The sequence below is a fragment of the Stenella coeruleoalba genome (genome assembly GCF_951394435.1).
Source record: "Stenella coeruleoalba genome assembly, chromosome: 10".
Taxonomy (NCBI): domain Eukaryota; kingdom Metazoa; phylum Chordata; class Mammalia; order Artiodactyla; family Delphinidae; genus Stenella; species Stenella coeruleoalba.
In genome coordinates, this window is record NC_137156.1 from 71,482,607 (window position 1) to 71,510,063 (window position 27,457).

General features: G+C 41.0%; 1 long non-coding RNA gene across 1 annotated transcript in view; it reads left to right on the plus strand.

The window, feature by feature from the left end:
- The window catches only part of LOC307193514, a 135,399-nt gene extending 114,534 nt beyond the window's left edge, over positions 1–20,865 (plus strand). The window contains exons 6-7 of the long non-coding RNA XR_013830345.1: positions 17,156–17,326; positions 20,765–20,865. This is a non-coding gene — a long non-coding RNA (uncharacterized lncRNA). The remainder of the gene's footprint in view (positions 1–17,155; positions 17,327–20,764) is intronic.
- Positions 20,866–27,457: the final 6,592 nt, after the last annotated feature.

Genomic DNA, 27,457 nt, shown 5'->3' on the forward strand with positions numbered 1-27,457 from the left:
AAAATAGAAGGTAATGACAAAAATAAGTACAATGAACTCCTGCTTTTAGCCATGACAGACTAGTTTGCTTCAGACCAATCCCTTTGCCAAGAACAACTTAAAAATCTGGATAAAATATATAAAATGTAAAACTGAAAACAAAGAACTTCTGTTTGAAGACATTGGGGAGATACTAAGGCAGCTAGGACCTCAAGAGCCAAGAGCCAGGAGACAAGGAGAGAACATTGAAATAAGTCCAGTATTTAAAGCACTGTTTTCCTCCAGGCATTTGCTGATTTGTAAACTTCATAGGACCCAGAGGCTCAAAAGTCTACAGCCAGTCTCACGATAAAAATTTATGTTTGGGGTCCACCAAAGAGAAGGGCCCTGGTAAACACTTCAGACTTCCAACTGGAACCATGAAAGGGCTACACATTTGAAGTGAGAGTAAAGCAGAAATAGCTCAACCCTCACAAAGACTAAAAACCCAATTTTGAGCTCATTCAAACCCAGATAAGAAAAGTTGACCTACCAGTACTCAAAAGGCCTGACAGAAGCAAAAGAAAATGTAGTTTTCTCTGGAAGAAGGTAACATAATCCAGAATTTCAAATTGGCTCTACAGTTTGTCACAGAGTATGTCCAGCATTTACCAAAAATTATCAGGCATGCCAGGAGACATAAACAAATTACTAAAAACAAAGAAAAAAAGCAGATCCATATGTGAGTAAGATATTGGAGTTATCAGGTACAGACTTCAAAATATCCACAGTTGATAAGCTCAATAAAGTTGGTGACAAGATGGAGAATTTCAAGAGAACTATAATCTTTGTAAAATGAAAAATGCAACTCTGGAATTGAAATATGCACTAACCAAAAATAAGAATTCACCAGATGGGGTTTATTGGCAGATTAGACAATGCAGGAAAGAGAATCTGTAAACTGGAATATATGACAGCAGAAAATATTCAGACTGAGAATGGAAAGCAGAAAAAAAAACCCAAAAGATATGGGACTTGGTGAAAAATTCTAACATGTATGTATTTGGAGATACTGAAGGAGAGACAAGAGACTATTGAGCAGATGTGATACTTGAATAGACGATAGCTGAAAATTTTCCCAAATTTACCAAAGACATCAAGCTAAAGATTTTTAAATCTTTACAGTTTCAAACAAGATAAAGAAAATCACAAATAGGCATATCATAGTGAAACTACTTAAAGACAAAGACAAAACTTGAAATCAGCCAAAGAAAAGAAATATATTACCAACAAAAGAACAACAGAAATGATGGAAGCTGACTTTTAAACAAAAATGATGGAAGCCAAGGAACAATGAAATGACATCTTCAATGTGCTGAAAGCAAAGAATTGTCAACTTAGAACTCAAGGATTATTGAAAATATCCTTCAAACTGTACATGAAATAAAGACATTTTCAAACAAACAAAACATGAGAGCATTCATGTTCAACAGAAATGCATTAAAAGAAATACTGCAGAAAATTCTTTGGGGCAGAAGAAAATGAGATCAAATGGAAGCACGGAAATGAAGAAAAGAATGAAGACAATAGAAAGTACAAATATGTGGGTAATATTAACTGCACCAAATAATATTAATTTATTTTGCTATGTAAAATATGTGTAGAACTAAAATAGGTACAGCAATGACAAAATAATGTGGAGAGTAATGGCCAAGATATGGAAACAACCTAAGTGTCTAACACTTATATGATTGCATATATATACATACATATATATACAGTTGATCCTTGAACAACATGGAGGTTGAGGCACAGAACCTGCTCCCACAGTTGAAAATCCACATATAAATTTACAGTAAAGCCTCTGTACTGAAGGTTCCACATCTGCAGATTCAACCAACCATAGATGGTGTAGTACTATAGTCCATATTTATTGAAAAATCCACATATAAGTGGACCCATGCAGTTCCAACTCATGTTGTTCAAGCCTTAACAATATAGAATGCATATTTTTTTCAACTACACGTGGAACATTTACTAAAATTGACCTTTTGTTGGACCATAAAGCACATCAAAACAAATATCAAAGAATTGGAGTAATATAGAGTGTATTAGTTTTCTCTTGTTGCTGTAACAAATTGCCACAAACTTAGTGGCTTAAAACAACACAAACTTATGACCTTACGATTCTGTCAGTTAGAAGTCAGAAAGGAGAAAACAAAATTAAGAAAACAATTCCATTTATAATAACATCAACAAGAATTAAATGCTTAGGAGTAAATTTAGCCAAGGAGTAGAAAACTTGTACACTGAACACTACAAAATATTTTTCAAAGAAATTAAAGATCTAAATAAAGGGAAAGACATCTGTGTTCATGGATTAAAATATTTAATATTGTTAATATTGCAATACTCTCCAAATTGATTTACAGACTCAATGCAATCCTTATCAAAATTCTGTCTCTTTTGCAGAAATGGATAAGCTGATCTTAAAATCCATATGGAAATGCAAGGGACCCCAAATAGCCAAAATAAGCTTGAAAAAGAAGAACAAAGTTGGAGGCCTCACACTTCCCAATTTCAAAGTCATTACAAAGCTACACTAATCAAAACAGTGTAGTACTGGCATGAGGATAGACATATGGACCAATGAAATGGAATTGAAAGTCCAGAAATAAACCCATACAACTGTAATCAACTGATTTGCAACAGGGGTGTCAAGGCCATTCAGTGGGGAAAAAATAGTCTTTCAGCTATTGGTGTTGGGACAACTGAATATCCATATACAAAAGAATGAATGTGTACCCATACCTCATACAACATAAAGAAATCAACTCAAAATGGATCAAATATCAAAATGTAAAAGCTAAAGTATAACAGTCTTAGAAGGAAACATAGGTGTAAGTCTTTATGACCACATATTAGGCAAGTTCCTTAAATACAACACCAATAGGACGAACAATAAAAGAAAAAATAGACATATTGGACTTCATCAAAAACAAAAATTTTTATGCATCAAAGGACATTATCAGAAAGGTGAAAAGACAAACTACAGAATGGAAGAAAATATTTGAAATCAAATGTCTGGTAAGAATCTAGCCTTCAGAATATTATAAAGGACACTTACAACTAAACAATAAAAAGAAAAATAACCTAATTAAAAATGGGCAAAGTATTTGCATAGAGATTTCTCCAAAGAAGATATACAAGTGGCCAGTAATGTACATGAAAAGATATTCAACATCAATAGTCACTGAAATAATGTAATATTGGGGCTTCCCTGGTGGCACAGTGGTTGAGAGTCCGCCTGCCAATGCAGGGGACACGGGTTCGTGCCCCAGTCTGGGAGGATCCCACATGCTGCAGAGCGGCTAGGCCCGTGAGCCATGGCTGCTAAGGCTGCGCGTCTGGAGCCTGTGCTCCGCAACGGGAGAGGCCACAGTGGTGAGAGGCCCGTGTATCGCAAAAAATAATAATAATGATAATAAATAATAATAATAATGCAATATTGGCTCAAGGTTAGATAGTAGATCAATGGGACACACTAGAAAGCCCAGAAACGAACCTGGAAACATACAGGCACTTGATTCACAACAAAAGACTCTGCAAAGTAGTAGGGAAAAATGATGTTTCTTTAAATATTACTATGTTGAATCAATTATGCATCCAATGGGGAAACAAACACAAATTCTGATCCCTGCCTTACACCATACACTGAAATCGATCCCACAGAGTATACACATGAACTTGAAAGGTAAAACAATAAAGCTTCTTGTACAAGATAACATAAGACAATATCTTTATAACCTTAGGGTAGGCAAAGATTTCTTAAATAAGACCAAAAAAACAAAACAAAGCACCAACCAAAAAGAAAAACATTGATAAGTTGGACCACAGCATCGAAAATAAAGCCACAGAGTGAAAGAAAGCATTTACAATGCCATTACCTAAAAAAGACCTTGTATACAGAATACATAAAGAACTCTTACAAGTCAATTTTTAAAAAAAGACTGACACCTCAATAGAAAAATGGGCAAAAGTCTTGACCAGGTACTTCAAAAAGAGAATATCCAAATGACCAAGAAACAGAAAAAATGGATACTCCATTCCATTAATCACCAGAGTAATGCAAATCTATAATCAAAACCACAATGAGATTTAACTACACACCTACAAGAATGACTGAACACTGTGTACCTAATAGAAAAGCATAGATATGCAAAAGAATGTTCATAGCCACCTAGAACTACTAACCAAAAACTGGAAACAGAGGCCATCCATAATAGAATGGCTAAGTAAATTGTGATGTATTAATACATGGACTAACACATAGCAAAGAAAAAAGAATCAATTAGTGTTACGTAAACAACACAGATGAATCTCCGATATGCAGTATGACACAAAAGAAGCCAAACACAAAAGAAGTGATAGTGAATGATTTCAGTTACATAAATTTCAAAACTGGCAAAGCTTATCTAAGGTATTAGAAGTCAAGATAGTGCTCTCCTGGGGGCTTCCCTGGTGGTGCAGTGGTTGAGAGTCCGCCTGCCGATGCAGGGGACGCGGGTTCGTGTTCCGGTCCGGGAGGATCCCACATGCTGCGGAGCGGCTGGGCCCGTGAGCCATGGCCGCTGAGCCTGCGCGTCTGGAGCCTGTGTTCCGCAACGGGAGAGGCCACAACAGTGAGAGGCCCGTGTAAAGATAGTGTTCTCCTTTGTTGAGGGTTGGGGAGAGAGTTACAGAGAAAGGGACTCCTGAGATACTTCTAATACTGTATGTTTTAATCTGAGCAGTGGTTACATGTGTGTGCTCACTTTTTGAAAAATCATCAAGCTGTATACTTATGAGTGCTTTGCTGTATGTGAATGTACATTTCAATAAATATGGGTTTTTAAAATTGAACACACAAGAAAATATCTGCAATCATCCTAATGCTTTTAGGAATTATATGAATCAAATGTTAGAGCCATGTTCTGTCCTTTGAGTCCAAAAAAGAAATGAATGTGAGTCCACAGTAAATATACTTTTGAAAAAAATAAATACACTCAGTGCATTCGAAACCATGTTGTTCAATTCCAGTGAGATTCTGTTGCCTGCTATAGCTCTGAGCCAAAGGTCTTGTCTCCCGTAGTTAAAAAGAGGTGTTCAAGAAGCACTTTAAGATTTACCACCAAGCTGAGATTGCTTCTCGATATATAATGGAAATAGGACTGAAAAGGAAATTGCTTTCTCCAAATGTGATGCAGTAACATCCATTACTATGTATCATCTGAAATCCCTTGGCTAAACATCAGGGATCCCCAGACACCATCGGACCCACTGGCTTATTTGATCTCAGAGTTGCCTCCCAGCTGACCATCTGTGACTTTGTGATTGAAGGCTGCACCCCAAGGAAAGCTACAGATAGTACCAAACTTGGAAATGGTTTCAGAAAGGAAGATTGAGTCAAGTCCATTGGTTACGGGATTTGTGAAAATGCTTAGGCATCTATCTCTTACCCCATGATATCATGCCACCCCTCCACACATCACAGGCCTAGCCTTGAGAGGATGGATATGCAAAAGGGGCTTCCCTGTCCTGCCCCACATCTGAGCTACCAGCAAAGCCGTCAGCTCTACTTTCAAAATTCATCTGGAATCCATCCACTTCTCACCATCTTCCAAGTCACCATCATCCCTCACCTGCTGGCCTCTTAACAGGTCTCTCCACTTTCACCTTTGTCCTCCTTCAATTTGTTGTCAACAGAGCAGCCAGAGTGATTCTGTCAAAGCCTAACTCAGACTGGAGCACTCTGCTCAAAACTCTCCCATCTCATGGAAAGCAAAAGCCAATAGACTTGCCATGGCCCCCCAGGCCCCCCATGACCTGACAGCCCATCACCTCCCCGACATCATCTCCTACTGGGCTTGCCTGCCTCACTCTGACCCAGACCTCAGAGCTCTCCTTGCTGATTTGGCACCTCTGTTCCCTGTGTCCAGGACACTCTGCACTAGACATCTGGCTCAGCGCCTCACCCACTTCCTTTATTAATGAATCTGCCTCTTACACAAATTCGCACTCCCCTCAATACTGCCAAGCCCTGCTCCCTGCTTTTGTTTTGGCTTAATATTCACCACCATCTAATATTCTATGTATTTATCTACTTACCTCATTTAGAGCTTGTTGCTCTCCTCTTTAACCAGGAGATTTTTCAATAAGGAAAGCGGATCCCAGGACTTCAAATTCAAGAGAAATTTAGACATGAACTTGAAAAGATGCTAACTCCCCTTTTAGCTTTAGACCATTGGTAGTGGTCCACTTGGGTAACAAGACTCCTTTTTTTCACTCTTATTGGGCTGATAAAGCCAAAAAGATAGTCCAGCTGCTGACAGGAAGCTGCTGTTTATCTTTTAAGACCTGACATTCTGTCCAATTCCTCCCTTCCAATTCTGGAGGGCTCACTGATTTACTGGGTGGGGATGGGGGAGCGGGGGGAAAACTTTTGCTCTGTCGCTCCCTTGGGGTGGGAGAGTACAGTTGTTCACTCAGCAAATACTTATTGATTACTACTTATGCGCCAGACAGTGAGCTGTGTGCCAAGAACACACAAGGATCCCACATCGCCTTTGCCTGAGTGACGCTCACAGTCCAGAGAGCGGAGGGGGAGCGGGGCGGGTATCTGAGCGCTCCGATTAAACTTGCAGATGCATGAGACACAACTTCTGCTCGGTCCTGACAGATGTCACGTTGTTGCCAGTAATTTGTAGGTAATAAGCTATTCAAATTTGCAATCATCCAGTCTTAATTTATAGTTGAGAGTGAGTTAAAGGTTGTGCCTATGATGTCACTTTCACTCTCTGATATATACCTTAACTGAGAGAAAAATGAAGTACAAGAAATTAACATAAGCCGGGAAGTGCCCACGGAGTGAGTGTGTCACGCCCGAGGTTGTGAGGTCATGAGGGTGCAAGCTAGAAACTGGGTGAGAACCTCTGCTATAAAATATTCTTTCCCTCAATGCATACCTTGTTCAAATTCACAGGCAGCAATGATAAGGTGACTGTCACTGCTGGTCACTGGTACTTGCAGGCACCATGAGAGGCACTTGGATTAAGAACTCATTTAATCCTCATGCAATAAGAGGGTATTAATTTTTTCCTTTCCATGTTATTGAGGTATAATTAACATGCAGCACTGTGTAAATTTAAGGTGTACAGCATATATTGACTTGACTGACTTATACTGTGAAAATGATTACCACAATAAGTTTAGTTAACATGTATCATCTCATACAAATACCAAAAAAAATTTTTTCCCTGTGATGAGAACTTTCAGGATCTACTCTCTTAACATTTTAAAAATATACCATACAGCAATGTTAACTGTAGTCATCATGTCAAACATTATATCCTCAGTTGTATACATTCCAGTGATCTTATAACTGGAATTTTGTACTGTTTGACCACTTACATCCAATTCTTCCACCCTCCCCCCATTTCTTAATTATGCCTGAATAGTACTCCAAGGTGTATTATTATTTTTTTAATATCTTTATTGGAGTATAATTGCTTTACAATGGTGTGTTAGTTTCTACTTTATAACAAAGTGAATCAGCTATACATATACATATATCCCCATATATCCTCCCTCTTGCGTCTCCCTCCCACCCTCCCTATCCCACCCCTCTAGGTGGTCACAGGGCACTGAGCTGATCTCCCTGTGCTATGCAGCGGCTTCCCACTAGCTATTTTACATTTGGTAGTGTATATATGTCAATGCCACTCTCACACTTCTTCCCAGCTTACGCTTCCCCCTCCCCATGTCTTCAAGTCCATTCTCTATGTCTGCGTCTTTATTCCTGTACTGCCCCATGGTTCTTCAGAACCTTTTTTTTTTTTTTTTTAGATTCCATATATATGCGTTAGCATAAGGTATTTGTTTTTCTCTTTCTGACTTACTTCACTCTGTATGACAGACCCTAGGTCCATCCACGTCACTACACATAACTCAGTTTCGTTTCTTTTTATGGCTGAGTAGTATTCCATTGTATATATGTGCCACATCTTCTTTATCCATTCATCTCTCGATGGACACAGGTTGCTTCCATGTCTTGGCTATTGTAAATAGACCTGCAGTGAACATTGTGGTACATGACTCTTTGAATTATGGTTTTCTCAGGGTACATGCCCAGTAGTGAGATTGCTGGCTGGTATGATAGTTCTATTTTTAGTTTTTTAAGGAACCTCCATACTGTTCTCCATAGTGGCTGTATCAATTTACATTCCCACCAACAGTGCAAGAGTGTTCCCTTTTCTCCACACCCTCTCCAGCATTTATTGTTTGTACACATTTTGATAATGGCCTTTCTGACTGGTGTGAGGTGATACCTCGTAGTTTTGATTTGCATTCTCTAATGATTAGTGATGTTGAACATCCTTTCATGTGTTTGTTGGCAATCTGTATATCTCCTTTGGAGAAATGTCTGTTTAGGTCTTCTGCTCATTTTTAGATTGGGTTTTTTTTTTTTCTGATATTGAGCTGCATGAGCTGCTTGTATATTTTGGAGATTAATTCTTTGTCAATTGCTTCGTTTGCAAATATTTTCTCCCATTCTGAGGGTTGCCTTTCATCTTGTTTGTAGTTTCCTTTGCTGTGCAAAAGCTTTTAAGTTTCATTAGATCCCATTTGTTTATTTTGTTTTTATTTCCATTTCTCTAGGAGGTGGGTCAAAAAGGATCTTGCTGTGATTTATGTCATAGAGTTTTCTGCCTATATTTTCCTGTAAGAGTTCTATAGTATCTGGCCTTACATTTAGGACTTTAATCGATTTTGAGTTTATTTTTGTGTATGGTGTTAGGAAGTGTTCTGATTTCCTTCTTTTACATGTCTCTGTCCAGTTTTTCCAGTACCACTTATTGAAGAGGCTTTCTTTTCTCCATTGTATATTCTCGCCTCCTTTATGAAAGTTAAGGTGACCGTGTGTGCGTGGGTTTATCTCTGGGCTTTCTATCCTGTTCCATTGATCTATATTTCTGTTTTCTGTGCCAGCACCATACTGTCTTGATTACTATAGCTTTGTAGTACAGTCTGAAGTCAGGGAGTGTGATTCCTCCAGCTCTGTTTTTCTTTCTCAAGATTGCTTTGGCTATTCGGGGTCTTTTGTGTTTCCATACAAATTGCAAAATTTTTTGTTCTAGTTCTGTGAAAAATGCCATTGGTAGTTTGAGAGGAATTGCATTGAATCTGTAGATTGCTTTGGGTAGTAGAGTCATTTTCACAGTGCTGATTCTTCCAATCCAAGAACATGGTATGTCTCTCCATCTGTTGGTATCATCTGTAATTTCTTTCATCAGTGTCTTATAGTTTTCTGCATACAGGTCTTTTGTCTCCTTAGGTAGGTTTATTCCTAGATATTTTATTCTTTTTGTTGCAATGGTAAATGGGAGTGTTTTCTTGATTTCACTTTCAGATTTTTCATCATTAGTGTATAGGAATGCCAGAGATTTCTGTGCATTAATTTTGTATCCTGCTACTTTACCAAATTCATTGATTAGCTCTAGTAGTTTTCTGGTAGCATCTTTAGGATTCTCTATGTATAGTATCATGTCATCTGCAAACAGTGACAGTTTTACTTCTTCTTTCCGATTTGGATTCCTTTTATTTCTTTTTCTTCTCTGATTTCTGTGGCTACAACTTCCAAAACTATGTTGAATAATAGTGGTGAGAGTGGGCAACCTTCTATTTTTCTTGATCGTGAGGAAATGCTTTCAGTTTTTCACCATTGAGGACGATGTTGGCTGTGGGTTTGTCATATATGGCCTTTATTATGTTGAGGTAAGTTCCCTCTATGCCTACTTTCTGGAGGGTTTTTTATCATAACTGTGTGTTGAATTTTGTCGAAAGCTTTTTCTGCATCTATTGAGATGATCATATGGTTTTTATCCTTCAATTTCTTAGTATGGTGTACCACATTGTTTTGTGTATATTGAAGAATCCTTGCATTCCTAGGGTAAACCCCACTTGATTATGGTTTATGATCCTTTTACTGTGCTGTTGGATTCTGTTTGCTAGTATTCTGTTGAGGATTTTTGCATCTATGTTCATCAGTGATATTGGCCTGTAGTTTTCTTTTTTTGTGACATCTTTAGTTTTGGTATCATGGTAATCGTGGCCTCGTAGAATGAGTTTAGGAGTGTTCCTCCCTCTGCTATATTTTGGAAGAGTTTGAGAAGGATAGGTGTTAGCTCTTCTCTAAATGTTTGATAGAGTTTGCCTGTGAATCCATCTGTTCCTGGACTTTTGTTTGTTGGAAGATTTTTAATCACAGTTTCAATTTCAGTGCTTGTGATTGGTCTGTTCATATTTTCTATTTCTTCCTGGTTCAGTCTTAGAAGGTTGTGCTTTTCTAAGAATTTGTCCATTTCTTACAGGTTGTCCATTTTATTGGCATATAGTTGCTTGTAGTAATCTCTCATGATCCTTTGTATTTCTGAAGTGTCAGTTGTTACTTCTCCATTTTCACTTCTAATTCTGTTGATGTGAGTCTTCTCCCTTTTCTTTGTGTTGAGTCTGGCTAGTGGTTTATCAATTTTGTTTATCTTCTCAAATAACCGGCTTTCAATTTTATTGATCTTTGCTATCATTTCCTTCATATCTTTTTCATTTATTTCTATTGTCATTTTTTTCTGATCTGATCTTTATGATTTCTTTCCTTCTGCTAACTTTGGGGTGTTTTTGTTCTTCTTTCTCTAATTGCTTTAGGTGTAAAGTTAGGTTGTTTATTTGAGATTTTTCTTGTTTCTTGAGGTAGGATTGTATTGCTATAAACTTCCCTCTTAGAAGTGCTTTTGCTGCATCCCATATGCTTTGGGCCATCATGTTTTCATTGTCATTTGTTTCTAGGTATTCTTTTGATTTCCTCTTTGATTTCTTCAGTGGTCTCTTGGTTATTTAGTATCATATTGTTTAGCCTCCATGTGTTTGTATATTTTAGTTTTTTTCCTGTAATTGATATCTAGTCTCATAACATTGTGGTTGGAAAAGATACCTGATACGATTTAAATTTTCTTAAACTTACTAAGGCTTGATTTGTGACCCAAGATATGATTTCTCCTGGAGAATGTTCCACCAGCACTTGAGAAGAAGGTGTATTCTGTTGTTTTTGGATGGAATATCTTACAAATGTCAATTAAGTCCATCTTGTTTACTTTGTCATTTAAAGCTTGTGTTTCCTTATTTATTTTCATTTTGGTTGATCTGTCCATTGGTGAAAGTGGGGTGTGAAAGTCCCCTACTATGAATGTGTTACTGTCGATTTCCCCTTTTATGGCTGTTTAGCATTTGCCTTATGTATTGAGGTGCTCCTATGTTGGGTGCATAAATATTTACAATGGTTATATATTCTTCTTGGATTGATCCCTTGATTATTATGTACTGTCCTTCTTTGTCTCTTGTAATAGTCTTTATTTTAAGGTCTATTTTATCTGATCTGAGAATTGCTACTCCAGCTTTCTTTGGTTTACATTTACATGGAATATCTTTTTCCATCGCCTCACTTTCAGTCTGTATGTGTCCCTCGGTCTGAAGTGGGTTTCTTGTAGACAGCATATATACGGGTCTGATTTTTGTATGCATTCAGCTAGTTTGTGTCTTTTGGTTGGAACATTTAATCCATTTGCATTTAAGGTAATAATCGTTATGTATGTTCCTATTCCCATTTTCTTAATTTTTTTGGGTTTGTTATTGTAGGTCTTTTCCTTCTCTTGTGTTTCTTGCCTAGAGAAGCTCCTTTAGCATTTGTTGTAAAGCTAGTTTGGTGGTGCTGAATACTCTTAGCTTTTGCTTGTCTGTAAAGGTTTTAATTTCTTCATTGAATCTGAATGAGATCCTTGCTGGGTAGAGTAATCTTGGTTGTAAGTTCTTCCCTTTCATCACTTTAAATATGTCCTGCCACTCCCTTCTGGCTTGCAGAGTTTCTGCTGAAGGATCAGCTGTTAACCTTATGGGGATTCCCTTGTATGTTATTTGTTGTTCTTCCTTTGCTGCTTTTAATATTTTTTCTTCGTATTTAATTTTTGATTAATATGTGTCTTGGCGTTTTTCTCCTTGGGTTTATCCTGTATGGGACTCTCTGTGCTTCCTGGACTTGATTAACTATTTCCTTTCCCACATTAGGGAAGTTTTCAACTATAATCTCTTCAAATATTTTCTCAGTCCCTTTCTTTTTCTCTTCTTCTTCTGGGACCCCTATAATTCGAATTTTGGTGCATTTAATGTTGTCCCAGAAGTCTCTGAGACTGTCCTCAATTCTTTGCATTCTTTTTTCTTTATTCTGCTCTGCAGTAGTTATTTCCACTATTTTATCTTCCAGGTCACTTATCCGTTCTTCTGCCTCAGTTATTCTGCTATTGATTTCTTCTACAGAATTTTTAATTTCATTTATTGTGTTTTTCATCATTGTTTGTTTGCTCCTTAGTTTTTCTACATCCTTGGTAGACATTTCTTGTATTTTCTCCATTCTATTTCCAAGATTTTGGATCATCTTTACTATCATTATTCTGAATTCTTTTTCAGGTAGCCTGCCTATTTCCTCTTCATTTGTTTGGTCTGGGGGTTTCTGCCTTGCTCCTTCATCTGCTGTGTTTTTTTCTGTCTTCTCCTTTTGCTTAACTTACTGTGCTTGGGGTCTCCTTTTTTCAGGCTGCAGGTTCATAGTTCTCGTTGTTTTTGATGTCTGCCCCCAGTGGGTTGTGTAGGCTTCCTGGTGGAGGGGAGTAGTGCCTGTGTTCTGGTGGATGAGGCTGGATCTTGTCTTTCTGGTGGGCAGGACCATGTCCGGTGGTGTGTGTTGGGGTGTCTGTGACCTTATTATGATTTTAGGCAGCCTCTCTGCTAATGGGTGGGTTTGTGTTCCTGTCTTGCTAGTTGTTTGGCATAGGGTGTCCAGCACTGTAGCTTGCTGGTCATTGTGTGGACTGGGGTGTTAGCATTGAGATGGAGATCTCTGGGAGCGCTTTCTCCATTTGATATCACATGGAGCCAGGAGGTCTCTGGAGGACCAATGTCCCAAGCTCTCCTCTCCCACCTCAGAGGCACAGGCCTGATAACCGGCCAGAGCACCAAGACCCTGTCAGCCACACAGCTCAGAAGAAAAGGGAGAAAAAAAAGAAAGAAGGAATAAAAATAATGTTATTAAAATAAAAAATAATTATTAAAAATAAAAGAAATTAAAAAGTAATAAAAAAAGAAAGAGAACTAAAGAGAGCAATGAAACCAAAAAATAGATTCACCAATGATAACAAGTGCTAAAAACTATACTAAAAAAAAAAAATACGGACAGACAGAACCATAGGACAAATGGTAAAAGCAAAGCTATACAGACAAAATCACATAAAGAAGCATACACATACACACTCACAAAAAGAGAAAAAGGAAAAAAATATATATATATCATTGCTCCCAAAGTCCACTGCCTCAATTTGGGATGATTCACTGTCTATTCAGGTATCCCACAGATGCAGGGTACATCAAGTTGATTGTGGAGATTTAATCTGCTGCTCCTGAAGCTGCTGGGAGAGATTTCCTTTTCTCTTCTTTGTTCGCACAGCTCCCCTGGTTCAGCTTTGGATTTGGACCCACCTCTGCATGTAGGTCGCCTGAGGGCGTCTGTTCTTCGCTCAGACAGGACAGGGTTAAAGAAGCAGCTGATTCGGGGGCTCTGGCTCACTCAGGCCGGGGGGGAGGGAGGGTTACGGATGCGGGGTGAGCCTCCGGCAGCAGCGGCTGGCATGACATTGCACCAGCCTGAGGCGCGCCGTGCGTTCTCCCAGGGAAGTTGTCCCTGAATCACGGGACCCTGGCAGTGGTGGGCTGCACAGGCTCCCGGGAGGGGAGGTGTGGATAGTGACCTGTGCTTGCACACAGGCTTCTTGGTGGCGGCAGCAGCAGCCTTAGCGTCTCATGCCCGTCTCTGGGGTCCGCGCTGATAGCCGCGGCTCGTGCCTGTCTCTGGAGCTCGTTTAGGCTGTGCTCTGAATCCCCTCTCCTCGCACACTCCGAAACAATGGTCTCTTGCCTCTTCGGCAGGTCAAGACTTTTCCCCGGACTCCCTAAGTTAGTGGTGCGCTAACCCCCCGCAGACTGTGTTCACGCAGCCAACCCCAGTCCTCTCCCTGCGCTCCGACCGAAGCCCAAGCCTCAGCTCCCAGCCCCGCTCGCCCCAGCGGGTGAGCAGACAAGCCTCTCGGCCTGGTGAGTGCTGGTCGGCACCAATCCTCTGTGCGGGAATCTCTCCGCTTTGCCCTCCGCACCCCTGTTTCTGTGCTCTCCTCCGTGGCTCCGAAGCTTCCCCGCTCCGCCACCCACAGTCTCCGCCCGCGAAGGGGCTTTCTAGCGTGTGGAAACCTTTTCTCCTTCACAGCTCCCTCCCACTCTTGCAGGTCCCGTCTCTATTTTTTTGTCTCTGTTTTTTCTTTTGCCCTACCCAGGTACGTGGGGAGTTTCTTGCCTTTTGGGGGGTCTGAGGTCTTCCGCCATCATTCAGTACGTGTTCTGTAGGAGTTGTTCCACGTGTAGATGTATTTCTGATGTATTTGTGGGAAGGAAGGTGATCTCCGCGTCTTACTCTTCCGCCATCTTGAAGGTCTCCCCGTAAGTATTATTTAATCTCACTTGTTCAGATGCAGAAATTGACACTGGGGTTTGTGTTAAATACATTACCTCAGGTTATACAGAGGGCAAGAGAGAATTGGAATTGAAACCCAGATTTGTCTGATTCCAAAAGCTTTGAATAAAATCCTTCTGGCATGCAGCTTGGTAAATCAAGTTGGAAGTTTTTGGAATCAGACTCTCCTTTGAAGAGAGATTTGATGCATTTATGAACAAATGTGATATAACCAAGAACTAATTAAGTGAAATAAGGTATGTAAAGTGGGTAACCCAGGACTTAACCCATAGTAAGAGCTAGATGCTAGGCAACTCATCATCACCCTTTTCTATCACATTTGCTCCCTCCCTCCTTCCCTCTCCCCCTTCTTTCCCTCCTTCCTTCCTTCCTTCCTTCCTTCCTCCCTCCCTCCCTCCCTTCGTCCCTTTGTTTTTACCTTAAAACAACTACCATCTATTCTTGCTCATGAGTCTTCTGGCTGCCTGGACAGTTCTGCTGAGTGAGGCTGGACTCAGCTAAGCTTGTTCATGTGCAGCTTGTGAGCTGGCTGGGCTGGCTGGTGTAGGATGGCCTCAGCCATGCCTCTAGAGATTGGCTGGCTTTCGGTTTGGGGTGACAACCCGCAGGCCAGCCCAGGCTTGTTCACACGTTGGCAGCAGTGTTACAAGAGAGTGAATGGAAGCAAGCGCGGTCTCTTGAGGCCTGGGCTCAGAATTGGCCTCCCTCACTACTATTTCAATACAATTTATAAAGCCAGCCCAATCCAGGGAATGTGGAAATAGGCTCCTACCTCTTAATGGGTGGGGCTGAAAAATCACATTTCCAAGGATGCCTTACTTTTACTCTTACTCTCGGTTCTCCTAGTGGACGGACAGACCTTTACAGGCACAAGAACTTCCTGCCTCCAAACAGGTTCCTATACTCAGGTTCAATCTGACTACCTATTGTTTAATGTTAATAATTCTTACTGCTCCTCTGATTTAAGTTGGTGATATCTTTTTTTCCCCTGAAAATGGGAGCCCACCCACAATATCTTTTCCTAGTGGAGTTTCCACTGTTACCCTTTTATTTGCTAAGTAGTCATATTACATTACTTTGGGTCCAATAGCTGTGAATAAGTAAGGCATCCAGAGCTACAGGTTCTCCCCACTGAAAGAGCTCTGCAGAGTCACACCTCACCCAAACCCATGGCTTTGGACCCACCGTGAACCTGGCCAAAATTTACCTTTTGTAACCTTGTTTTCTGCTGCTACCCCACATGCACCCTCCTGCTGGGGCCAAGCTTCCAAGGCCTCGCTCAACCCACCATGAAACTGTATGTGCTCCTTACTTTTGTACATGCTGTTCCTGCCGCCTGGCCTGTGTGTCCTACCCCCTCTTCTCCACCTGGTGAGCCTCCATGAATCCTTTACAACGCAGATTATGTCTCATTTTCATTCATGCCATCATTCAACAAGTATGTACCGATGTGCCAGGCCCAAGACACCGGTGGACTAAAAACAGACTCAGCCCCTTCTCCTCATGGAATTATTGTCACACTTGTGTGAAACACCCAATTTCTAAGTCCCTGCCTCTACTCTGTTCCCATAGGGGTGTGTGTGTGTGTGTGTATGTGTCTGTGCATACATATGTATACGTATGATTGTGTGTGTTTATATGTATGTGTACACACACACATGCACACATACCTTTTACACACAGACTACATTGGATTCTGATGGTTCGTTGGTGAATTCTTCTCTTCCATTAAACTGAGCTCTTTCCACTTAGGGATCATACCTCATTAGTCCATTATTATGATTAGATCACCCGGTCTTTCCTTATAGTAGAAATCCAAATCAACATTAGCTGAACAGACAAATGACTGAACGTCAGAAGGAAAAGGTGTTTTTGGCTCAATGTCTTAATTTTGCCAATGAAAAATCTAAAACCCAGGCAATTAAACTAGTTATTGTGACTACAATGCCTTGACATAGGGAACAGTGTGGTTGCCCAACTTCAGAGTCAAAACGGAGATGGTTTTATGTTTTAAACACAGTTTCTGGTTTTAAGGAATTGTGTTTTGCATTTTATAAAAATTTCAAGTGGGCAAAATACAGTACATCAAAAGTGATTAAGAAATTGGGCTTCTGAGCCAGACAGATTTGGAATAAAATTCTGGCACTGTCTGACCTCAGGCAAGTTAATTTTACCTCTAAGTCTCACTTTCCTTACCTATAAAATGGAGCTAACGATCAGTACCTGCCCCAGACATGTTGGGAAGATTTAAAAAGCACAGGACTTAATCCATAGAAAATGCATGATATAATAAGCTATGATTTTTTATCATTATTATTTTGCTATTAATTTAAATGATACCTAGAAAATAGCATTAGCTAAATATTTAAAGGTCTAACCATTTAAATATTTCAAGTCTAACCACAATTGTACTCAAGAGGTCTCCACAATGGTTGCTATCTTAAAACAGCTACAACAAATCTCTTGTTATTAAAAAAAAAAACTTGCGTGTATTTTTGTCAGACGTTTCAGATGCAGTATTACTTTTTCCCACAGGATTTACCTACAGGAATTAAAGCATTAGCAAGGTCCTGAGCGCAAGGAAATGAACGCATTCCAATGCGTGACGGCAAAGCCCAGGATCGCAAAGAGAGTGATTCAGATGCCATTACTGAACTAGTAGAACCTGCTTTTAATGGCCAGAAGATGTTCATTTCCTGAGGCTCGGTTAGTACAAATACCGAACAGTCCTTTTTTCCATGCATAAAAATGGAAATGTAAAGGTTAGAATGCTATGGTTAAGAAGGGTTTTAAACAATATTTTATGGCATCTGAAAGCAACCCTTTTATCTTTTACATCTTCACTTTTTATTGTCTGGGCTTTTATGAGCTGCGTGCTTGAACTAGACCCAAATCCTGGGTGCCACGCTCAAAATCATATGGTACATCTGTGTCTCTGACTGAGGACGTGGTGGGATTCCGCATATCAAAATCTTCCTCCCATCATACACTTATGTTTGGTGAAAGAAATGGAAAATGTTGCATCCATGCCTTCTCTCAACAAGGGCAGTTCTGTTCACATCCCATGGGGCCATGGGTCAGGGCAAAGCCAGAGTCACCAGGAGGACATCAAGTTTACTGTCTCAAGCCTCCTACATGGGCATTCATTTCCCCCCCGGGAATCTTCAGAACTGGTGATGGTCCACACCTTATGTGGACCTTGACCTTGGCTGGTACTCCCTGGGCAAACGGAAATGCCCTATCATTATTTCAGAAATCAAGCAAATGCCTTTTAGTCTTTTCCCAAATATGGGATGGATTTTTTAATAAGAACATGATTAAATTATTTTAAATTAGGAGAAAGTCAAGGGAGACGTGTGTTATAACAAGAGCTACAGTGATAAGTGTCCTACTGTTGTTTGTGGAACTAAGTAAACTTTGTCTGGCAGAAGCAGTATTCTCTTCCAAAAGGAATTTGTATTTATAAAAATTTTGTGCCAAAAGTTAACCGAGAGACACCAACTGTGTCTTGAGCCTGCACATTTCAGTGATGTTATCCAGAATTCACCCGAGCCATAGCATGAGGGCTGAGTGAAATGCAAGACCCGAGGAATTGGAGAAGGCAAATGGAACCCCTGAGAACAGAGTAGTTGGCATAGAGGGCGAATCAAAAGATCTGGTTGGAAATTATACTGGAAAGGCACACTAGGGTGAAGCTATCAAAGGGTTTGAATGTCAAGCTAAAAAAAAAAAAAGTCTAAGATTAACACTCTAAACACTAAGGGGCCACTGATGTTTTTGAGTATATCAGTTTCTGGAGTTCACAGGGGCTAGGCTGTTCCTGCCCCTCTTAACATTACTAGGGGGCTCTGGCCCTCACCTGTGATTAGTGAGCACGAGCCCTCCCCCAGGTTCAACTACCATTCCTGAATTGGTCAACCGTGTCGCCAGTGGGATATTTTCAGGCTCTCCTGTTCTCAAGCCCATCAGAGGCCCTGTTGCTACCCTCTGTTTCTGCTACATAGACGCTGATCCCTGGGAGTCTTGTGGTTCTTGATGGTTTATCCTCATTCCTTCCATTTGGGGGTTTGTAGGACTACCTTGGCTTGGGAGAGGCAGTTGAGATGTTTGGTAAATGTTGACCGTTGGTTTATGGCTTTGCTATCCAGCTGTCCTTTTTGTATGGAGGAATTTGGAAAGATTAAAAAAGATGCATCCACTACCACTTTCCCAGAACCTAGAATTGGGTTTTGTTTTGGTTTTGTTTTTTGGTGGAAATGGGTGAACTCCTGGTTCGACCTAGAACAGAGTGGGATAATGAGAAAATGCAGCACGGTGAGACAGTACAGTTTACAAAATAAATTCAAAAGAACAAGGAGCTCAGATCTAGAGGTGACCTTGAGGAGGGAGCCCTAGAAAAAGAACAGAGGTATCTGTGAGGGCTTTGAACTTTCTCAAAAGGTACACGGGGAGCTGCTGTCTGGTTCAGTGCAGTCAGGAGCTCTTGGGTCATAATGACGGTCTCTTTGGTGGTGAGTGGCAGGGTGGTCTCTTCTTGGGGCATCTCCTTGGGGCATCCCAAAGTCTCCAGGTGAGAGTTCAGGCTCAGCTCTGATGACCACTTCTTAGGGAGGAGGCCAAGACATGAAGACCAAAGATATGTGAATAGACGTGAAAAAAAGGGAGTTGAGAAGCATCAGCCTCAGTACTTGTGGAAGGAGTTCCACCAGGTGAACATGGTTTTCTTGGTCGGTTCTCCATACTTGGGATGGAGCCCTAGCATGGAAATGTAGGGAGGTGGTTACTTACATGCCATGGGAGGAAGTGTGTTCCCCTCTCAGAGAAACGCCTTTCCTAATGTATGAGATAAATGCTAAGTACCCTTGTTCCTCCCCTGGAATCCCAGACCCTGCAATGAAACATGGGTGCCTCAAACCCTCCTTGGCTGTCTGTGACAGAAGACTTTCCAGGACATGAAATAAGTTCCTCTCTTTCCCTCGTTCATAAGGCAAAGTCCAGGGAAATTTTCAAAACCTGACAACATGAGAGAGATCCTAGACTCTCATGCAAGCTGCGTTAGAGACCCTTGCACTCGTACCCTTGACCTGAGAGACAGAAAGGCAACCGCATGGAGGGAACATAACACAAAGGAAGCAGAGTTCTGGCCTCCTGGCAGGCCACATGCACAGCACAAGAGAGGGACACACAGTTCCGGGACAGGTGGCCTGACACCTGATGATGAGGCACCTTTGAGGCAGAGCAGCAAAGGGTCAGGGGACTTTTTCAACGATGAGCCTTACCACACATACCTTCCAGTCTGCGTCCAGAGCTGGTCCTGGCAGCAATCACCAAGCTAACAAAGTACCATTGGGTCGTTCCTCGTCTTATCCTGTTCAAGTCCTCTCCCGCTCTCCCCGCAGTGACATCCCTTTCCTGTTGATTTCCAGGAGCCCACTGACCTTGAGCCTTAAGGGGATAAAAGAGCACAGACTTTGAAACCAAGGACGTTGGACATGTTTCTTGACTTCCCTGAACCTTAGTTCCCTCGTCTAAATGGGCAGGATAATTTCTCATTGCTACAAACATGATATATCCATACATGAGGAGACCATGCAAACCTGTTGATGCAAGACACTCCCACTTTTTGCCTGTTGCCCTGGCACCCCATCCCTCAAATGAGCATCTCTTTTCACTCTCAGAAGCATTCCACTTTGGAGGATAAATTCTGTGGTTACTCTATAAAGCTCCTAACGCAAAACCTGACAAAGAAGAGGCAATAGGCCATCCCCAATACTTTCCTACCCAATGTGCTTTCAGAACCTTCAGTCACATTGAAGTGTAAATGTTTGACAGTATTTAAATATTAGCGCTGGCAGAAATCTTAAACCAGAAAGGTGTATCTCTTGTGGCAGAATCTCAGTGACCAGTTTGTGAGCTGGGAAGATACTGGGGGAGGAGGGGGGCTGGGGACCATCGTACCTCCCATGCATAAGACTGACCCCCAGTGGCCATTCTGAGCTTTGTGACTATTCTTCAGCCTTAACTGTCACCCCCAACCCCGCCACCAAACATTCCAGCGTAGGTGGCTCAACACCCTCAGAAGGTAGGGTTCTCCCAGGCAAGTTCTCCATCCTCCAGGTGGTTCAAAGCCTTCTCTCTGAACAGGGACCGCTGATGCTCCCGATCCCCTTGGTGTATGAAGAGGACATAACGCACAACAACCTGAAATGCACCGGGAAGTGGATATCCCACCCTGGAGACGCGGGATTATTAGAGGTGAGGGACGTGGTAAGAAGACTGCGCCTCACAAAGCAAACAGAACACATTTTAAAATATTAAGTTAACAATTTACTCCACAGCTATTTAGTTTAGTCATTAAACAAACATGTGAACATCTACCAGATGCCAGAATCCTGGAGGCACGGTAGTCCCCAACTGGTCAGCAAGATGGCCAGGATCATAAGGCCGGGGGGGCGGGTAGGAGAGGCGAGTGTCATGTGTGGAGACCAAAGTGAAACTCCCTAACCAGTGGCAGACGCTGCAGCCAATTTTAAAACTCCCCCACCCAGACTCTACTTTCTCCATTAAAAAAATAAATGTTATATTGTTTAAATAATATATGTTCATTATTATACAATTGGAAAGCCTATATCAATTAAAAGAAGTGAAATGCTAATCTTAATCCCCCCCAGGTAAATACAACCACTATGAACTTTTTGGCATTTTTCCTATCGCCACTTTTCTTCTGTCCTTAGTTATCTTTGTTCCTTCCTTTTGACCCCATGGAAGGTAAAATTTTAAACATTTATTTCTTCTGATTACAAAAGTACATATATTTATTGTAGAAAAGGGGAGACACATTCCAAATCCAAAGGATAGAATAACAGCCATTCACAACTTGCCCAGCAGGTAACTACTAGTGATGTTTGGAAATGAATCCAACAGATTGTTTAAAACTATAAATACACATTAAAACAATAAAATGTAAAATGTGAATAATTTTAAACATACCTCTTACAGTGAATAAATGAGTTATTAATTGGGAAAAATCTATAAACACACCATTTTCCTGCTAAGAGTGGTTGTTGTACTATAGGAACCCAAGAAAATAATGTCCCTAATCTTTCAGTGCTTGATTTATTCACTTACTAGGTTGTGTAAAAGCTGCGATTAATGAAATTCCTTCTACAAACGTGATTTCTAATGTCTGTATAGAAGACCGTCAGAGAGATAAAATTATTTCATCCTCTGGGTGCACCTTGAGGTTTTGTTTGTATCTTTGTTTTTCATTTGCTTGTAATTTGCAGTTTGGTCACTTAATAATTCTTTGCCAAATGCCCGCTATGTGCCAGAAACTGTTCTAGGTTCTGATACTAGAAACAAGTGTCTGTTCACTGTAAACAGATTTCTCTATATACATCTTAGATTATTTCCTTAGATCCATTTCTAGAAGTAGAGACATTGGACTAAAGGGTCAAACCGATTTAATTTATACTCCCACAAGTGCCATGTAAAAGTACCTTGTCCTCTCACAAATAATGACTTTCTAACAGCTTTTGAGTTTGGGAGAAGGGCAATAATTTGTAGGAAGCCAGCAGGTGAAGTTCTAGGAGATATGCACCACTTAAAATCTATTGGGAATAAAGAAAGAATGTCCTTATTAATCATAAAGTAATAAAATGGAAGACATGGCTAAGCACCCAACTCCAGAGCCGGACTGACTATGTTGGAATCCTGGTTCTGCCACCCACTAGGGAGTGGCTTGGGGAAAGTTATTTATCCTTTCTGCACCTCAGTTTCCTCATCTGTGAAATGGGAATAATAATACTACTACCTCAAAGGGCTGTTGTGGTGACTAGGTGAGTTTAAAACACATAAAGCACTGAGAACAGTGCCTGCCATTTACTAAGTACTCCTGTGTTTTTTAAAAAATAAAGTCTTATCTGTATAACTTTCTAGATAGCACAGTTATTGGCAAAGTAAATCTAGTTCTCTCCCATTTCTAAAAAACTTGTTGATCCAGAAAAATTATAAAGGAATACTAAAAATTAGATTTGAACCCTAAAGGAGCTCGAATTATCTCCCTTCCATCACTTTCTATATAGCTCAGTTCTTCACGTAGGTCCCGAGGCATCATCAAGCCCTTCTTGGTCCCAGGACCACGGAACATTCTCTACTCCTCAGTCTGAACACGACCATCTCTCCACTGATGCCAAGAACCATAGAGCTTCATGGGAGAAATACCCTGCCTGGGGCTCTTATTCTGAAGAAAAGCTCAAAATTCAATTGTCTAAAGCTCTCAGTGCCATTGGCCTGCAGGAAAGTGTCAAATCCTGGAGAGACATGGCATTTTGAATTATGGGACAAACTACCCAAAGAAGGCAGATTTTGACGGGAGCTATAGCTGTGAATTCTGACATCCGTTCGCTAGTGATTAATGACATCAGGAAAAACAAGCCAGCAGGCACCGATGCTAAGAGAGAAAGCTATTTTAAACATCCCCCATTCTAATTAAATATTTCTTCTTATAACACTTGGAACCTAAAAATAGGTTTGATCTGTCCATTGGGGGCCACTTCGAGTTGACAGAAGTTTAATTAGATTGCCTCAAGCAGGAATGTTATTCTCCAAGGTTTTTGATACTGGTGTTCCCTCCAGGACTGAAGTCTAGCTTACATGTGTGTGCAGTGGGTGCTCGCTGAAGTAGAAGATAGTATTTTCTACAAAGTCCTGACACCGGAGGAGGCTGGAAGAAAGGCACATTTACACCTGGTGCATTAGGCCTTTAACAATCCAGCAGTGGGTGATCATAAATATAGTTAACCCTTTAATGTAGAAAGTGTTTCATATGCTTTGACTCCAATTCAACACAGAAGCAACAGTGGTGTCCCTGGCATGAATACCTGATGGAATAGAAACAAGGCATACACCCCTACACCCCTCCCCACAAGGCATCATTTGGACTGAATTCATGTCAGTTTAGTCAACACGCTGGTAGGTAGTTGGTTAAACTACTGGGCATTTGGCAACCTAGAGTGTTGATGGGCTTAAGCAACACCCGTGATGAACATGGAGAAGGTCTCCAATGTCTTGCTACTCAAAACACTCTCTCATCCTTGGTACAGGCTCCCCATCCTAGTGGTAATGAAAATGGAGGAAACTCTCCAAATACTGTGTGAATCTTAATTTCTAGAAGTAGAACTGTTGAATTTGGAACTTTGGATAAATGTAGCCATGCTGCCTCACCAGCAGTCGACCACACGCTTACCATCATTCTTTTTTATCTTTTCCAATTTGACAGGCAGAACATGGTATCTCAGGATTGTCTTGTGGGTTTTTTTTTTTTTAATTACTAATAAGATTGAACATGTTCTTCAAATATTTGTTGACTCGTTGAACTTATTGTGTGAGTCATCTGCTTATATCCTTCATTCATTTTTTTCTGCCAGCATCCTTAAATATACACCTCTACATAGTTTCTACACATTTTTCAATGGTGTTTTTTCCCTTTGATGTTTAGTTTTATATATTAAAGAAATTAAACCTGCTCAACATCACTAATCATCAAGGAAATGCAAATCAAAACCGCAATGAGCTATCACCTTACCCCGGTTAGAATGGCTATTTTCAAAAGGACAAGATAACAAATGCTGGCTAGGATGTGGAGAAAAAGGAACCCCTGTGTGCTGCCGTTGAGAATGCAAACTGGTGCAGCCGCTATGGAACACAGCATGGAGGTTCCTCAAGACATTAAAATAGAACTACCATATGACCCAGCAATCCCACTTCTGGGTCCATATCCCAAGGAAACAAAGTCATTATCTTGAAGAGATAGCTGTACTCCCATGTTCATTGCAGCATTATTCACAGTCACTAAGGTATGGAAACAAAGTGTCCATCAACAGATGAATGGACCAAGAAAATGTTATATATATGTATATATGTATGTATGTGTGTGTGTGTGTGTGTGTATGGAATATTATTTAACCTTAAAAAATACAGAAATCTTGTCATTTGCAACAACATGGATGAAACTGCAGGACATTACGCTAGGTGATATAAACCAGACAGAGAAAGAAAGATTCTGCATGGTATCATTCATATGTGAAATCTTAAAAAAAAAAAAAAAAAGTCAAACTCATAGAAACAGAGAGTAGAAAATAGTTGCCAGGGGCTGGGAATGGGGGAAATAGGAGAGATTGCTAAAAGGGTACAAAATTTCAGTTATAAGATGAGAAAGTTCTGAGGAACTAATGTCTGATGGGGACTGTAGTGATAACACTGTATTGTGTAATTGAAATATGCTAAGAAAGTAGAATTTAAATGTTCTCTCCCCAAAACGGGTAAAGAGAAAAATTTTTTAACGAATTAACCATTTGTCAGCAAATAACTCTATAAGGTTGTGGTTTCTCAAGATTTTCTTTAGGAGTTTGGGGGAGGGCGTCTGTGCTGAAGATTTTTTAACTCTTACGTAATTGTCTTTGTGTTTCTGCCTTCAGTAACATGTTTAGAGGTGTCCATATCCCCCAAACTATGTTTTAAATGTTGATTCATATTTTCTTCTTGTTTAAATCTTTAACTCATCCAGGATTTTGATATGAGGTGAGAGACAGAATCTAGTTATATTTTTCCCCAAGTGCAACTGGTTGTCTGAGTTTTCTTTAAACTTTCCAAATGTTTCTACTGGTGTCCAGAGACACAGCCCAAATGGGGCCTCATTCGGCAGTCCAAAGCATCAAATGACCGCCAATGGAATGACCACAAGGCAATAAACAGGTTCCATCAAAAATTATGGAGGAGAGAGCCAAGTATTTTCCCTCTTAGAGTATTATTAAGAAAAGTATTTTGTCTCAAAGCTATAGCTGTGGGAACAAATGCTACTTAAAAAATCAGAGAAATATTTATTCTGAGCCAGTGGGCAAGGTGAAAATGAAAAGAGATACAAAGGCCAGGTGGGATTGAAAGGTTGATTGTCCTTGTTAAAGATCAAGAAAAATTTTCCTCATAAAAGCACATAAATATTAATTTATTCAGATGGTAACTCTCAGTGCCAGGACAAAATGTCCATGGCCTTTCCTTGGGTTAGAATTCTGACAGCCTGGCCGAGTTGCCAGTTCAGAGGATTGTTTGTTTCTTGCTTGACTTGGAAGAATCTCTAGGCCTAGAAAATACAGATCATGGGTGGTCGAGTGTTGTCCTGGCTAGAAGGATGGACGTGATGTCCAGAGACTCATGTTGACAGGTCTTCAGATGCCTATCTCATGATTGTTCTTCCTTTTTATCCTTGTTCCCTTATTCCTTGTTTTCAGAAACATGATGGCCACATGTTTGAGATATGCCCGGTGAGCTCCAGATATAGCTTCCTCTGCCTTCTTTTATTCCCCAAATATTTACTGAGAATCTTTTATGTGCCAAGGACTGTTATAGACTTAGGATATTGTGACGGACAAGACAGACAGAAGCCTGGCCTCATGGAGCTTAGATTCTAAAACAGGTTGGCAAACTATAGCCTGCTGCCCCACTGAATATTTCTGTAAGGTGCAGGAGCTAAAAAGAATGTCTGTATATGTAAGGTCCAGGTTATTACATTTTTTGAAGATTTTTTGAATCAAAAGAGTATTTTGTGACACGTGAAAATTATATGGATTTCAAGTTTCAGGGTCCACAGATAAAGGACTGGAACACAGCCACATCTATTCACTTACATTTTGTCTAGATGTGCTCTTTCACACTAAAATTGCAGAGTCGAATCTTTGTGACAGAAACCATAGGGCCACAGAGCTTAGAATATTTTCTATCTGGCCCTTTACTGAAAAGGTTTGCTGTGCCAGAAGACAGACTAAACAGGAAAATAAGATGATTACTGACTAAGCCAGCTGGAGCACATCACTGAGTGAGATGTGGAGGTACTGATGGCCAAGGTCAGGGAGAGCATTGCTGGAGAAATGTGATTCGAATTGAGACCCCCAAGGAGGACAAAAACATAGCTTGCGAAGGGCCATGAGGGAAAAAATTTCCAGGCAGTAGAAATACAAAGACCCTGGGCGTGAAGATTCAGAAAACCAGCCTGTGCTGGGGCAAGTGGGAATGGGAGGCTGGGAGGCTGATGAGACGAGACTTGGGCAGGACCGGATCACTCGGACCACACGGGAGCAGGGCTGGAAGCCGACTCTTCCGGGAGGCCAGGAGAGAGACCAAGGGGGCTGAGACCAACGTGGTGGTGCAGAAATGCAGATCCTGTGTAGAGTCAATAGATATTTTGGGGGTGGAGCCCACAAAACAGTGCTGGATTGGAGGTGGGGAAAGGGAAGAGTTACGGGTGGGGACTGGATGTCTGGCTTAAACTAGGCAGCTGGTGGTACCATCGCTGATGGAGAGGACCGAGAGTTATAGTGTGTGTAGGAGTCGGGGCGGGGAAGGGGCGGGGAGGGTAACTAGAGAACTTGTCTTTAAGATGCTCAAGGAAAAATGTCAAATTGGGGTGGAGATAAGAGTCTGGAACTCAAGGGAGACGTTGGGGATGGGCCTGACATACACACTCTCTGAGCCTGTGTGTTTAAAAAGACACCCTGGGGCTTCCCTGGTGGCGCAGTGGTTGAGAGTCCACCTGCCGATGCAGGGGACACGGGTTCGTGCCCCGGTCCGGGAAGATCCCACATGCCGCGGTGCGGCTGGGCCCGTGAGCCATGGCCGCTGAGCCTGCGCGTCCGGAGCCTGTTGCTCCGCAACGGGAGAGGCCACAACAGTGAGAGGCCCGCGTACGGCAAAAAAAAAAAAAAAAAAAAAAAAAAGACACCCTGAATATCCTATTGGTGAATCTGCGGCTTCTCTGCCGACGGGCCATGGAGCTGCCATGGC